Source organism: Paralichthys olivaceus, chromosome 4 (assembly GCF_024713975.1).
Source record: "Paralichthys olivaceus isolate ysfri-2021 chromosome 4, ASM2471397v2, whole genome shotgun sequence".
Classification (NCBI taxonomy): domain Eukaryota; kingdom Metazoa; phylum Chordata; class Actinopteri; order Pleuronectiformes; family Paralichthyidae; genus Paralichthys; species Paralichthys olivaceus.
In genome coordinates this window covers 14,352,033-14,364,532 of record NC_091096.1, presented here as the reverse complement: position 1 = coordinate 14,364,532, position 12,500 = coordinate 14,352,033, and the positions used below count along the sequence as shown (strand labels likewise).

The following is a 12,500-nucleotide window of genomic DNA, read 5'->3' as shown; positions in this document are numbered from 1 at the left end:
CCTCTCATGCTAGAGGCCTCCTAAAGAAACCACTCAGAGATTTAGCTGAGAAGATATTATTGTACTGATGTAGCATGATTCTGAGCATCTGTTATGACCAAATTCAAGTTGTGTGAAGATGTGCCACCATGTTTTTTTCTCCACTCAGCATGTGTGTGGCCTGGGGTGAGCCAAGAAAACACGTTTTCTGCTTTCGACAGAAATTAGTTCTCGTTTTGTGGGTTGAGGGAATTTCACTACTTACAAAATCCAATTTCTCAAAACAAATGTCTACACATCTCTGCAACACAGCGGAGATTAATGTTATTTCATTTTAATGGCAGTATCTCACACTTGCACCAGTTGATGCTCCCACAAACTTTTTTTTTACCTATACTTGGAGGTAAAATTAAAATGTTTGTAGGAGCATCAACTAATGTTCGTCTTCCAGTATGTGATACGATCTAATCTCTGTTGCTGTGGATATTTCACAAAACACAAAAGCATTTTTACTGAACTTTTTCACTATCTCTTTGGAGGAAAGTAGATCCTGACCTGGGTGTGGGGAGGTTCAGGAATATCTAGGGACAGAGATTTTCAGTGTTGTGGTTATCACATAGTCAGTTTCCCTTCTAATTTCTGTATTTTTTATTTATTATAGTTTTTATAATTTTCCTCTTACTTTTTTACATCTGGTATAGTCTGTTACTGATGCCTGATGCCTTGCTGCTGTGTCACAGGAATTTTAGTCTATCTCTGTCTGTCTCTCTCTTTCTCTGTCTCTTTCTCTCACAATTTCTATCTCTGTCTATTTCTGTCTTTGTCTGCTTTCTCTCTTTATCACTCCCTCTGTCTCTCTTTCTATCTCTATCCATATTGTATTCAATTGGAATCATAAATGATCTATTGATAGGCCTTTGCTGTAGTAGGACTAAGAGAGAAAAAATTATCTTGTTATTTGGTTGAACTGACTGCGAACAGCTGAACTCATCTAACCACTAGATGGCACTAAATGCTTTATTGTGATGCTCCTGGTGCATTGTACAGAACTATAACTTACTGACAGCCTAACTTTTCATTACAAACCTATACATCCTGTTTCATCGAGACTTGCATCAATCATTTCAGAATTTACCCTCTGAATTAGCTGCTCGGCCACACTTTTGAACATAATGAGTTAACTGCACTGTGATAGGTTCATGGAACACGACGCAGCCTGATTATGACCCATTAACACCTACAGCATGAGGCGTTTAAAGACCCCAAGGCCCCAAGTTAACTTGACCACACATCTTTTCATTCCTGCTGTCTCCTTCTATTTGAGAGAGAGGAAACGGATCTGCCAGCAGCTCTTCTTTGGAGCGTAGTGAGGCACAACACTTGACTTGACAAATGAGATTGCGTCTAGGCTGTTAGATGTGTGGGGGACACTGTTACAGGATGGGATTCAGGGCGATCGCTAAACCACACAGACATTTAAATGTTGTTGAACAGTTTGTGATATTTACTTAAGAATCTCGGAGCAGTGCCACAGTTTGAAACAGGAAGAGCTGAAATCGCTTTAATCAACAAACTTTAATCATCTCTGTTAGTGAAGCTAAGTGTCCATTAGCTGCTCAAAGACTTTAACATGCAGGCGTATAAACAGTGGAAAGAATTTATTATTGCAGTGGTACTAGAGCCCTGAATAGCAACTTGTGCAGAGTGGCATTCACATGAAATTAAGATCCCAGCTGTTTGACATCAGGGACGACTCCGATGACATGTTGTTAGAGATTAATGATGGGTTTAGTTAATGTATAAACTTCGACATCACACACACTCCCTTCCTTCTCCAGACTAGGACACATTTTAAGTTAAGATGATAACTAACTCTTGTACATTTAAACATCTTCCAAAATGAATTAATTGACGATAAATTGCCAACCAGCAGCAGACGTCAAGTGGACATTATCAGTTGTGTACCTGTCAGAGTCAGCTTTGTAATCACATTCATTTGGTGTTTAACCTGCCTTTGTACGTACACATATTTCGAATGTATTCATGTTTTTATTTCCTTTGCTGTGCTACTCATTTTCCTGACTTTAGGTTTATCTTTCTGTCAATCTCAGGACCCATCATCGGTCGTGGACCCAAGGATCATAGGATGTTTTGGCCATCGTCACTTCACCTCTCCAGAGGTAGGCCTTGCCAGGGTTGAGAAAGTCCCGGGGCGTGTCCCATAGCAAATCATGAGCTTATAATTTGTAGTTTCCCTTCTCTAGAAATTATAATTATTATCAAAGCTGGATCTCATTTTCTTTGTACTTAAAGTAAAACACTGAGTGATAATAATCCTTTAGCTTTTTTCACGTTGCATGTGCTGCTGCCAAATAATACATCTTCGACTCAAAATCCTGAGCTTAATGTGATATAGCAACATGATTACAATGAGTCCTGTGGTGAAGGTGCAGAGAGAACATTGGCTTCTGGGAGATAATGTGTTTAACTTGGTTTTGTAAAAGGCAGTTGGTTGTTTTAGATGTGTAAAATTGATGGAGACAACTCTGCATGTTTTACTTTCAAGTTAGTATCAGTAATGTGATCTTTTGATGCAGATCTGTGTGTGTGTGTGTGTGTGTGTGTGTGTGTGTGTGTGTGAGTGAGTGAGTGAGTGAGTGACCATTATAATAGGCTTTGACTTTAGCTGTCTCTGATAAGGGCACCTATCAGGTTTACTTGAGCTCATGGTGACTTGACTTTGCCCGCCAACTTGGTAAACCAACCACACGCAGTTAGACGGCGACACACACACACACACATATGAACACACTTCTATCTCTTCATCTATCTCTGTATCTCAGAAATATCACATCACCTTGTTAATTGGATCATCCAGACAGCAGGAGTTGGTGTTTTGATCTGCGTGTCCAGTACAAGGGGAGGCACATTCAGATGACCACTATATATTTTGGTTTGTCTTGACTCGTTTCTTTATCCCAGATACACATTTACAGATTTGGAAACATGACACTGTCATTTTTTGATTATCTGTAAGAGCCTTGGTCAGCTCAGTAGCTACGGATTGTTTCAAAGTTTAAGTAAACTTGTCCATTTACTTAATTATTCTGTTTTCCTGGCATGATTTCCACAAAACTGAGGCCTAAGAACGCAGATTTATATTTTGACCACTTATAACCATATTGTTTGTTTGTACATGAATAGAGTTGACAGTGGCAGTTAGTCCGATCTTAATCCAAAGTGAAGTAAAAGAACCCAGAGGATAAGCTGCGTTATTGATCTGGAGTTTCTCCACACCGCCTCTCTCGTCTAGTTAATCCACAGGGTCAGATCTAATGACATTGAGGAGCTCCTCTGGCAGTCGGCACTGCTGCCATTTGCAATTTAGATGGAAGGAAAAGGAAGAAGAAGAGGCGGTGGTGTGGCAGAGTGAAAACAAGGAGGGGAAAGTGGAGGAAGGCTGAAAGGAGTGACGGGGAAAGATGATGGATAAAAGGAAAAAGTAGACAGCAGGAGGATGGGGGCTTGGCAGGAAAATGGTTTTGGGAAGCGGAAGAAAAGTAGAGAATAGAGTGGGTGGATTTGAATGACAGAAAATGAGAATTACAGCAGGAGGTTCGACACTGTTGGTAAATTATTTCAAGTCTCACAAACTTCTTTCTTAATAGATGGTGTTTAAAGAAATATTTCAGATTTTTAAGTTATATGCATACATGCTTTCTTGCAGACACTTTAATGATAACATTGATACCATCCCTAAATCTGAAGAGTAAAAGCTACTTTCAGCAGCTGGATATCTCAGCTTCACATAAAGACTGGAAACTGAAAAATAAGATTACAAGTTCAACTCAAATGGCATGAGCGCACACCTCCGCCAAGGCCCAACAGTCCCCTCAAATTAAATCAAGGCACACCGAACTATATATTGGCCAGGCACGTGACATCACATTGTTTTTACAAACAAGATATGGCAGTGATCTTATATTCAGAGCCAGGCTGTTTCCCTCCGTTCCAGTCTTTATGCTAAACCAAGCTAAACACCTGAATAATTACCACACACACGAGTCAAGTCAATGTCTTTGTGGAGCATGTTTTAAAAGCAGACATTGACCAAAGGTTGCACAGCCAAAATAGCTAAGGAGACAATAGTAAGACAAAAATTAAATGGATACATTATTATAATTGATTCATAATAGAACAATTAAGAAAAATCGTACAAAAATAAGATAAACCACATAGATAAACTATCTAAATCTAGATTTGTTGTTCCAAAATATTTGAGTCCTCTAATGGGAACTGAATTCAGGGAAAGGGTTAACTATGTCACGTTTGTGCAGTAATGTACTTTTTTCTTTTTTGCACTCGCCAAAAGAATTCCTGCGGCAAAACAGGAAGCCACAGAGGGAACAGTTGGCAACCCTAGTCCTGTGTAGATCCTCTGATAGCTTTCTTCCCCACAAACAATGCTGGCCAGGGGCTGAGGAGGCTCTGGAGGAGTGTCGACAGACCCCGTAACAAAGCTTTTAATCAGCCTCTGACATGATCAACACTCAGACATCACCATGTATCAGGGAAAGATAACGTTCAGTCACTTGAACATGACAATTACTCCCAATGATTTATTGTGAATAGTGTTTTCTCCGTGTGTTTGTGTGTGTGCGTGTGTGTCTGTAGTCCAGGTATTATATTATATTATACTATATTATATTGGTCCTTATGGTGACAAAAAGAGAACATATGATGGAAATCATTAAATGTCAATGTAAAGACAAGCTTTAAGGTTAAGTTTAGGGTCAGCTTTAGGTTTAAGGTCAGGTTAAATCAAATTTATATTTAAGGTTGGACCTTAAAGATTGGACTTTAGATTTGAACCTCAATTTTGGTTGAGATTAGGCTTAGGCAAGTATTAATGGTCAAATGGTTGTGTGTTTGTCTGTCCATCTGTCTGTCTATCCAATAACCTGTTTGGGGTTTCCTAAAAAGTTAACCACACGATGAAGTCAGACTTAAAGAATTCTATTTCAAAAAGATCATCACAGTTCACTCGCTCTGCGGTCAGACTTTAAAAGCTAATGCTGTCACCATGATGTCATTACCACAGGGCCAACACTAATGAGTCAAAAACAGTGAGGAGTCTCATAATGTAACCGACAAGTCATTCTCTGTCTGTCTCTCCCTGTGGTTAACACACAAACACCCAGGGATCTGCCAACCCACATGATATATTCATGTCTAAAGTTCATGTGTAAAGTAGTGCTTCATCTCGGAGTAAGAGTTACCTCGGTAAAACAAAGTAGGTGCTTTGTTCCGTCGTCAGGCTAAATCCTCCCTCAGCAATTATCGTTCACCTTCCAAAGACCTCGGCGAGGAACAGAGCAACTCTCTTTTCTTTTAAAGCCGGCAGTGGAGCATGGAGACACAGGTGCTCTACACACCATGCGCCTTATTCACCTGACTGTACTGTCAGCTTTGAACAAAAAGTGTCTGCTGGAGACTGAGGCAGGTATTTTATCCATGTAGAGCACGTGTCACCTTCAGATTTTAATTTCTATGAAGAATTAATTGATTTTGTGAGACAGGTCTGACAAAACTATGAAACTAGTTCATGGTCTCTCCCAAACGTGTGGAATTGGAATTGGCTGTTTGCTCGGCCTGTGGTGATGCTGGTTGCAGTTCTCTTTCTGAACCTGAAAAAGTGACCTGCAGTAATTGAGCAGTGGTGAGTGAAGACCAGCTGCTGGACTCAGTCCACAGAACCCTGAACCGAAGAATCTTGTCAATGTCATAAACACTTTTTTGTTGTGATCATCACTTACGTTGATGAGACAGACGCCGCTAGTTGCCTGTTTCTTCAAATTGTATTCACATTGAATGTATCATGTGTCCTTAACCATACACAGTTCTTGAGATATGAGAGCCACAGACAGACAGAAGAATTGTGTGACATGAAAGCAAGAAAGCACATGCGCGTAATAATTTTTTTGTCTAACTCCAAGCTCTAACTGTCACTTTCAACATTACATCTTTCCTCCAAATATTATAATTGCCTATTTCAGCCCACTTTAGTCCAGACATAAAAACGAGTGGGATTCATTGTATGCTACATAATGAAAGATGAGCCTTCGAAGTAAATGTCATGTGTGCTATAAAAACATTTACGACCTAAAGATGTACTTTTCCTTATGTCTCAAGAAACTCAACCAAGTCCAGTTGACCTGTTTTTTAGCACTTGGATATACCATGACCTGGATGACTGAGAATCTTCACAGACATTTTTTTCTTATGTTGTTCTGGATTCATCAGAGGAAAGGACTTTTATCTCAGACTTTAGCCTTTCCATGATCCGAGACTGCACTTGCACTGTGGGCAGCAGAGGGTCGTTCAATAAATAAAAGGCTGATGGTTCTATTCCAGGCACTTCCAGTCTGCATTCTGAGCCCCAGATTGACCAACATAGAATGGTGGGTGATAGAAAAAAACATAGTAACATATAGTAGTAATGTGTGAATTTGTGTGTGAATGGGTTAATGCAACTTGTACTGTAAAGCGATTTGTGTGCATGTTGATGAGGCCATTTACCATTTACTTGTTCCTGCTGGCTGCATATACAACAAAGAGCGTATTGCCTGGCGAGCAGCACTGTGAGGTAGCAGTTGGGCGCAGCAGTGTTTTGAGCTAATGTCACTTTTCTTGGCAGAACTTCGCAGACGGCACTGACTGCTCCATAAAACTTTATATATGCGTGTGTTTCCCTACATACACACAAAAAAATGCATGTGGTAGAATTAGGCACAGCACCGTGCTGTAAAATAACATTGTAATTGTCACTCAAAGCATCTTGACACTAGAATTATAGAGTTGTCTGTCAAAGCTGGGTCCAATATTTGCCTTAAGCTGTCCTGCTGTTTCAAAGCAAATCTTCCAGGCAACAAAGGAGATCCCTGAAATAAAATCCAGTTGATCCCCCTCCTCTAACCTCCGCTTTATGACTCAGTGAAGAAAGAGACGACATCACGCTGCAGTCTTGACTCAACTTGTTCTCATTTCCTGTTTAAGGAGGGATGCAGCTTGATCACGTTATGAGGCACTAAAACGCCATAAAAGATAAGCTGTAATAAAGACATGAAAAAGGCTTGTTTTTCCCAGGAAACTGTCTGCGATATATATTTTGTCCGCATGATGCATGTTTGGGACCCCTCCTCTGTCTCGCTGCGCAGCCACTGTTGCTGCAGTTGTTTACATCAGGGCCAATGGGAGGCTTCCAGACGCAAAGGGTCTGACAGTCTATCAGTGGAAGAGGATAGTTAATATGGGCACGCAACCTCTGTCCTGACCTTGATGCAGGACCATCCATCATCTGGGCTTAGAGAAGGGATGAGGTATATCGAGGACACTTTACTCAGGTTAAAGCCGCGATGTCCTAGTCAGTGTTCAGCCTCCACACTGAATTTTGTGAGAGGTGAGAGGAGTGAGAATTAGGAGTAATATTCTCCAGAAAATGCACAACACACCTTCCACAAAAGCATATCGATAAAAAGAATGTAAAAATTTGAAATGTTAGTAGCAACTTTAAACTCAAGTGTAATTTTCTCTTTCATATTGTTAATGGTAATCAATATAAAGGTTTGCTTGCATATGACAAAACAGAAGCCACAGATTGAGCTTTGTAAAATTGCTTTGACTCAGAGTTGAAACTTTGAAACTTATTGAAAACAAAGCAGGCAAATGTTCTGCAAAAATGCATCAGTCCATAAATATCCACACACACAAAGCTGTGAAGTTTACCCTAGCAGTCTCATATTACAGCTAATACTGTATGTGTAGAGTTTTTAATTTGGCAACAGTAATATTAAAAGAGACACTGTGGCAAACAGGAATCCATGTGATAGAGGATGAAAGGCAATTGATGCACTCATCAACTGATTTTCAATGTAGTACTCAAGTATTTAAGCCATTTTGACAACTTTGGAACAAAGCAAAAAGTTTCGAACACAACACTGACCTCAATCAGCATCTGACATGATCAACACTCAATATATTGTTGTGGCTAATGTTAGCTAAATTTAAAACACGGCCATTCAGCCGAGTTTTTTCACTAAAGTCATGGTGACGACGGTGGTGAGTTTAGACCAGACATCACTAACTTAGCGCCTGCTTTTTACCCTCGTGCATTTGATTCATTGTTAAGCTTGATAACTTACATCCTTAAAACATTTACTTTACACATATATATATATATATATAGTACATATTATATTACAAATTTAGGTTGGATGGTTAAGGTAAGGGGTTCGGGTATGTAATGAGTGTCCTCACTGAGATGTACAAATGTGTGTGTGTGTGAGTGCGTGTGTGTTCTTTCACTTGAGCATGTTGCACTCTTTGGAGAAGTCTTTAGCTTGAGGTCATTTCAGTACTGCAGATCTGAGAGTGTGGTTTTGGCTGGTGGCGTAAGCAGTGTTCTTTCTTTTTCATTCACACACACACATGCACTCACGCACATGCACACAAGCACAGTCTTATTACCCAGAGTCCTCTGCGACAGCCCAAAATGCGCTCTGCTGCCGGAGTGTTCTGTTAGTCACATCAGCACCCAGCGCACGCTCAGCCCAGCTCAGATCATCAGGAATTTCACCGATGGAAAACCTGCTCAGAATTCAGAAAAAGGCTGTGCATACATATAATTGTGATGGAGTTTTCCACCCCCTGCTCAACTGCACTTTTCTCAGCGTACAGTCCCAGGATGAAATGCCGTTTCATCTCACCAGTGTAATTAAGCAAAGAAATGAAATCTACAATACAACGAAAAGTCTATTTTTCAGTAGCAAATCCGGATCGTGGGATTTTCTGGCCCCGTAGGTTCACTCCAATCACCATGACACACTGTGAGCCATTAAAGTGCAATAATATAGGGATGATTACAGTGAATATAGAGTTTATTTGTACATCTGCATCATATCCATTAACATCATATCTCATTTTATGTATAGTGGCCATCGCGCGTTCAAGTCAATCATCAAAATAAAATGATATCACACTTTCTGAACATCTGTTGAGTAAAAATGCCAGAGGCCCCTTTTGGTGACAGACCATTAAACAGCTGCCTGATTACTGCATGAATCAGCATTATATTCTGTGGAATGGTCGAACAAACACAGGGTTCGTGCTTCTCTTATGCAGACGTGTAATTTTTCCCGTGTCTGTCTTTCTTTTTTAGAACTTTTGGCCAAATTAGAAACAAATGTGATCATGTCGGAGCCACATGCACAACCTCATGAACACCGGAAATATCTCCTGTTTTGAACTTTAAACGCCAACATATATACACTGTTACCATCATGCTTTTTCTTTATTGAATATGTGTTGATCGTCAAAAATCCCTTAAAAACAATAATCAATAATCTCGCGTTTGATAAAAACACAGAGTGCACACCCCTGCCTCTAAAATAAATGCCCTTGTGAATCACAGGTCAAGTTAAACACATGGTTGATTCCCTGCAAAGAACCGACGGGCTATTTTGCAAACAGGAATTAATCCTTTGAGTAAACGAGCATCAGGACAGAAGAGTAGGCACAGCAGGGCTCGCATTTTCAGCGCCGCTTAACTTTAGATGCCTGTTAAATCAGCGAGACGTAGAATGTTTCGAGACATGCCTATTAGGATGTTTTCATCTCTTGCTTTCCTGTTGCATCAGCCGCTGAAAGCAAACACTCCCCCCCCCCCTAAATGCCAAGTTTATTTCAAAGCCATGCCAGCCTGGACCATCCTGTGGCTGCAGTGTATCAGTGTTGATTCCTGATTAGATAAACTGTGAAACCAGTTTGTTAAGTTGCCTCTGCTTGCACAGTTTGTTTTTTTTCAGCCAGTTGCAGAGCGGGGATTTGTAACTTTTTCCACTGTTAACAAAACCCTCAGCTGGGACGCCCTCATGTTCATCAGCAGCAGAGAGGAGGGAACAAATGTTGTTCAGAGCAGGCGAGACTGGGGCCGCAGGGTTCTTATACTGTATTTATTTTCTACTGTATTTGTGTCAACCTACATGTACACTTTTCACTGTAGATCCTGTACGTGTGTGTCCATGGTTACGGTATTGCTGCTTTCACATGCACTGAATTGTGGATAATCTCCTGAAATTCTGCGGAGAGGCAGTGTGTGAGAGAACGCACACGTCTGAGTCAGTTGCTCGACTTTTTTAGCCAGCGCCTGAATAAAATGTCCTGAAAATGTTGAGTGAGCCCATGTGAGAATACCAGAGGAAAATGTCACAGCGAGCGAGTGGGCGTGTTAATGATGTTGCTAACACACAACTGACACAAAACAGCAATACAAATATCTTCAGGATGAAAAAGAGGAGCCACACACATGAGACACTGATGAAGATGTTGACTTGGAAAGATGATGAGATCGATAAAGGTCGATGTTGATGTTGATGTAGATGTGCTGTAAAACAGGAAATGCAACGCAAATGGTACGTCATATCCAGTGTCCTGCGTGAGCTACCCAGGCACCACATGAGTGTTCCGCACATTTTCCCGTTGTACGAGTGTCTGATCTGGACTTTCTCCTGCTGCGAACTTCATATGTGAAAGGTTTACTCCGGAAAATGTCAGGACGCTGTTTTCCGGACATTTTCTGGAATTTCTCTAAAAACTGCTTGTGTCTGGCAGTTGTAGGCCTGAAACAAAAAAACTGTAAAGCAGCATCTTCTAATTATTTTTTGTAGGCATTAAGGCATTTTCCATTGACATTTGCTCTGCAGGTCATTGTGGTGCGATGGTACTGTAGTTACAGATGCAGCAAAACCATAGTTTCACCTGTGGGAGTGTTTCCCACATTCTACCTTACATGCAGCTCTAACACCACAGCTGTTAGTTTGATGCTGCGCTGATGGACAAAAATGAAATGTGCTGTACGTCACCATTACCACTCCAGTGTCCACTTTAAAGAACCAGTGTTGAACAGTGACTCACCTCTTGACACTGGCAATTAGTCATCTGAAAACAAAAACACAGTATGCCATGGTGTACTATTGTCCGCGCTTAATAATTTACTGAGCCACAAGCTTTTGTAAACTTCAGCACCAATTAATCTCAAGAAGCTCTTTTGTGTGGGAGCTTAATCGTTCACTAATTAGCGTCGTAGCTAACAGACACTCTCAGTGGAAATATACGATTACATAGCCCATCGACAGGCTCAGTAAACAAAGGCTGTTTGCCAAAATGCCAGAGCAGTTGTAGTAAAGCTGGAGAGGGGTGTGTGTGTGTGTGTGTGTGTGTGTGTGTGTGTGTGTGTGTGTGTGTGTGTGTGTGTGTGTGTGTGTGTGTGTGTGTGTGTGTGTGCGCCCCTCTAGCCTACTGTGTGACTGAGTGACAAGGAAAGTGATCTAAAGACGAGTAACAAAGACGTAGTGTGATTGTTGGACACATTGGGATTTGCACGTTAAACTTGTGACCATGTTGGATGGTGCTGGGATTCCATTGGCTAGACAGTCTGGAGCAGATGACCTCAGACAGATGGCTCAGTGCGGCAACACCGAGAGGAAGGACGTGGTGGGTGGACCGAGGGACGGAGAGAGAAGAAAGAGGAGAGAGGGAGACAAAGAAAATGGAGGAAGAGTGAGGAAGAGGCCCAATGGGCAACAGGAGGGATGTTATCTGACCACATCTGACATGTGTGTTGTTTTTACAGGATGATCAATGACTGCAAGTAACTAAGTACATTTACTCTGTACCTAAACACCAGTTTGAAGTCTGATTTAATGCTGCTTCATTCGTTTAGTTATTGATGTGGGAAATTCACTTTCACAGCAATGCAGTTCAACTGTATTTCACAGGGAAATGTACTTTATTTACGTAACTACATTTATTTCATAGCTCCATAGCAACAAATTAGCCTAAAAACATATGATGAGTGTTTTTAAATATACAGTTTATCTTCCAATCATGTTGTCAGTGTCTAGTTGTAGCCCCTCGTGTCTCAGATAAGTTGAGTTGGGAGCAGTTCCACTACACTTCTAAGATGATTTAATCACCTCTGCCAAGGACCTTAGTTTGTTAGTAAGCAGGATTATGCAGAAAAAAACCCTCAAAAATCAATTTTCATGAAATTTTGAGCAGAGGAAAAACCCATTCAATTTTGTTGTGTATCCAGATCAGGGGGTGGTTCCAGGACATTTTCCTTGATTTCTCAGAGAATAATTGATTGAAGAATTTGATGTTTCGGGCACTAATATTTATGAGTATGTGCAATTTGGTGCAGATTCTAATGAAAATCTGGATCTAATGAATTTAAATGTGGTCTTTAATCATCCTGCTATACCTCTCAGACATATATCTTGTGAGGAGAACTGACCCAGGTTGGAAGGGCATATACTGATACAATTAACAATGTAAAAATATAATATATGATTATATAAGATTAATATAAGCCATTGTTTTGCAGGAATACAACCTTTTAATACTTATTACGTATATGCATATACATGGTATACATGGAGTTTTTTTATTTTTTAATAATAAAT

General features: G+C 40.5%; 1 protein-coding gene across 2 annotated transcripts in view; it reads left to right on the top strand.

Annotated features, from left to right (window-relative positions):
• The window catches only part of ssbp2a (single stranded DNA binding protein 2a), a 72,588-nt gene that overhangs the window by 2,549 nt on the left and 57,539 nt on the right, over positions 1 to 12,500 (top strand). For both annotated transcript variants that reach the window (XM_069523872.1, XM_069523871.1), the window contains exon 2: positions 2,091 to 2,159. The gene's annotated coding sequence lies outside the window, so the exon portion shown is untranslated. The remainder of the gene's footprint in view (positions 1 to 2,090; positions 2,160 to 12,500) is intronic.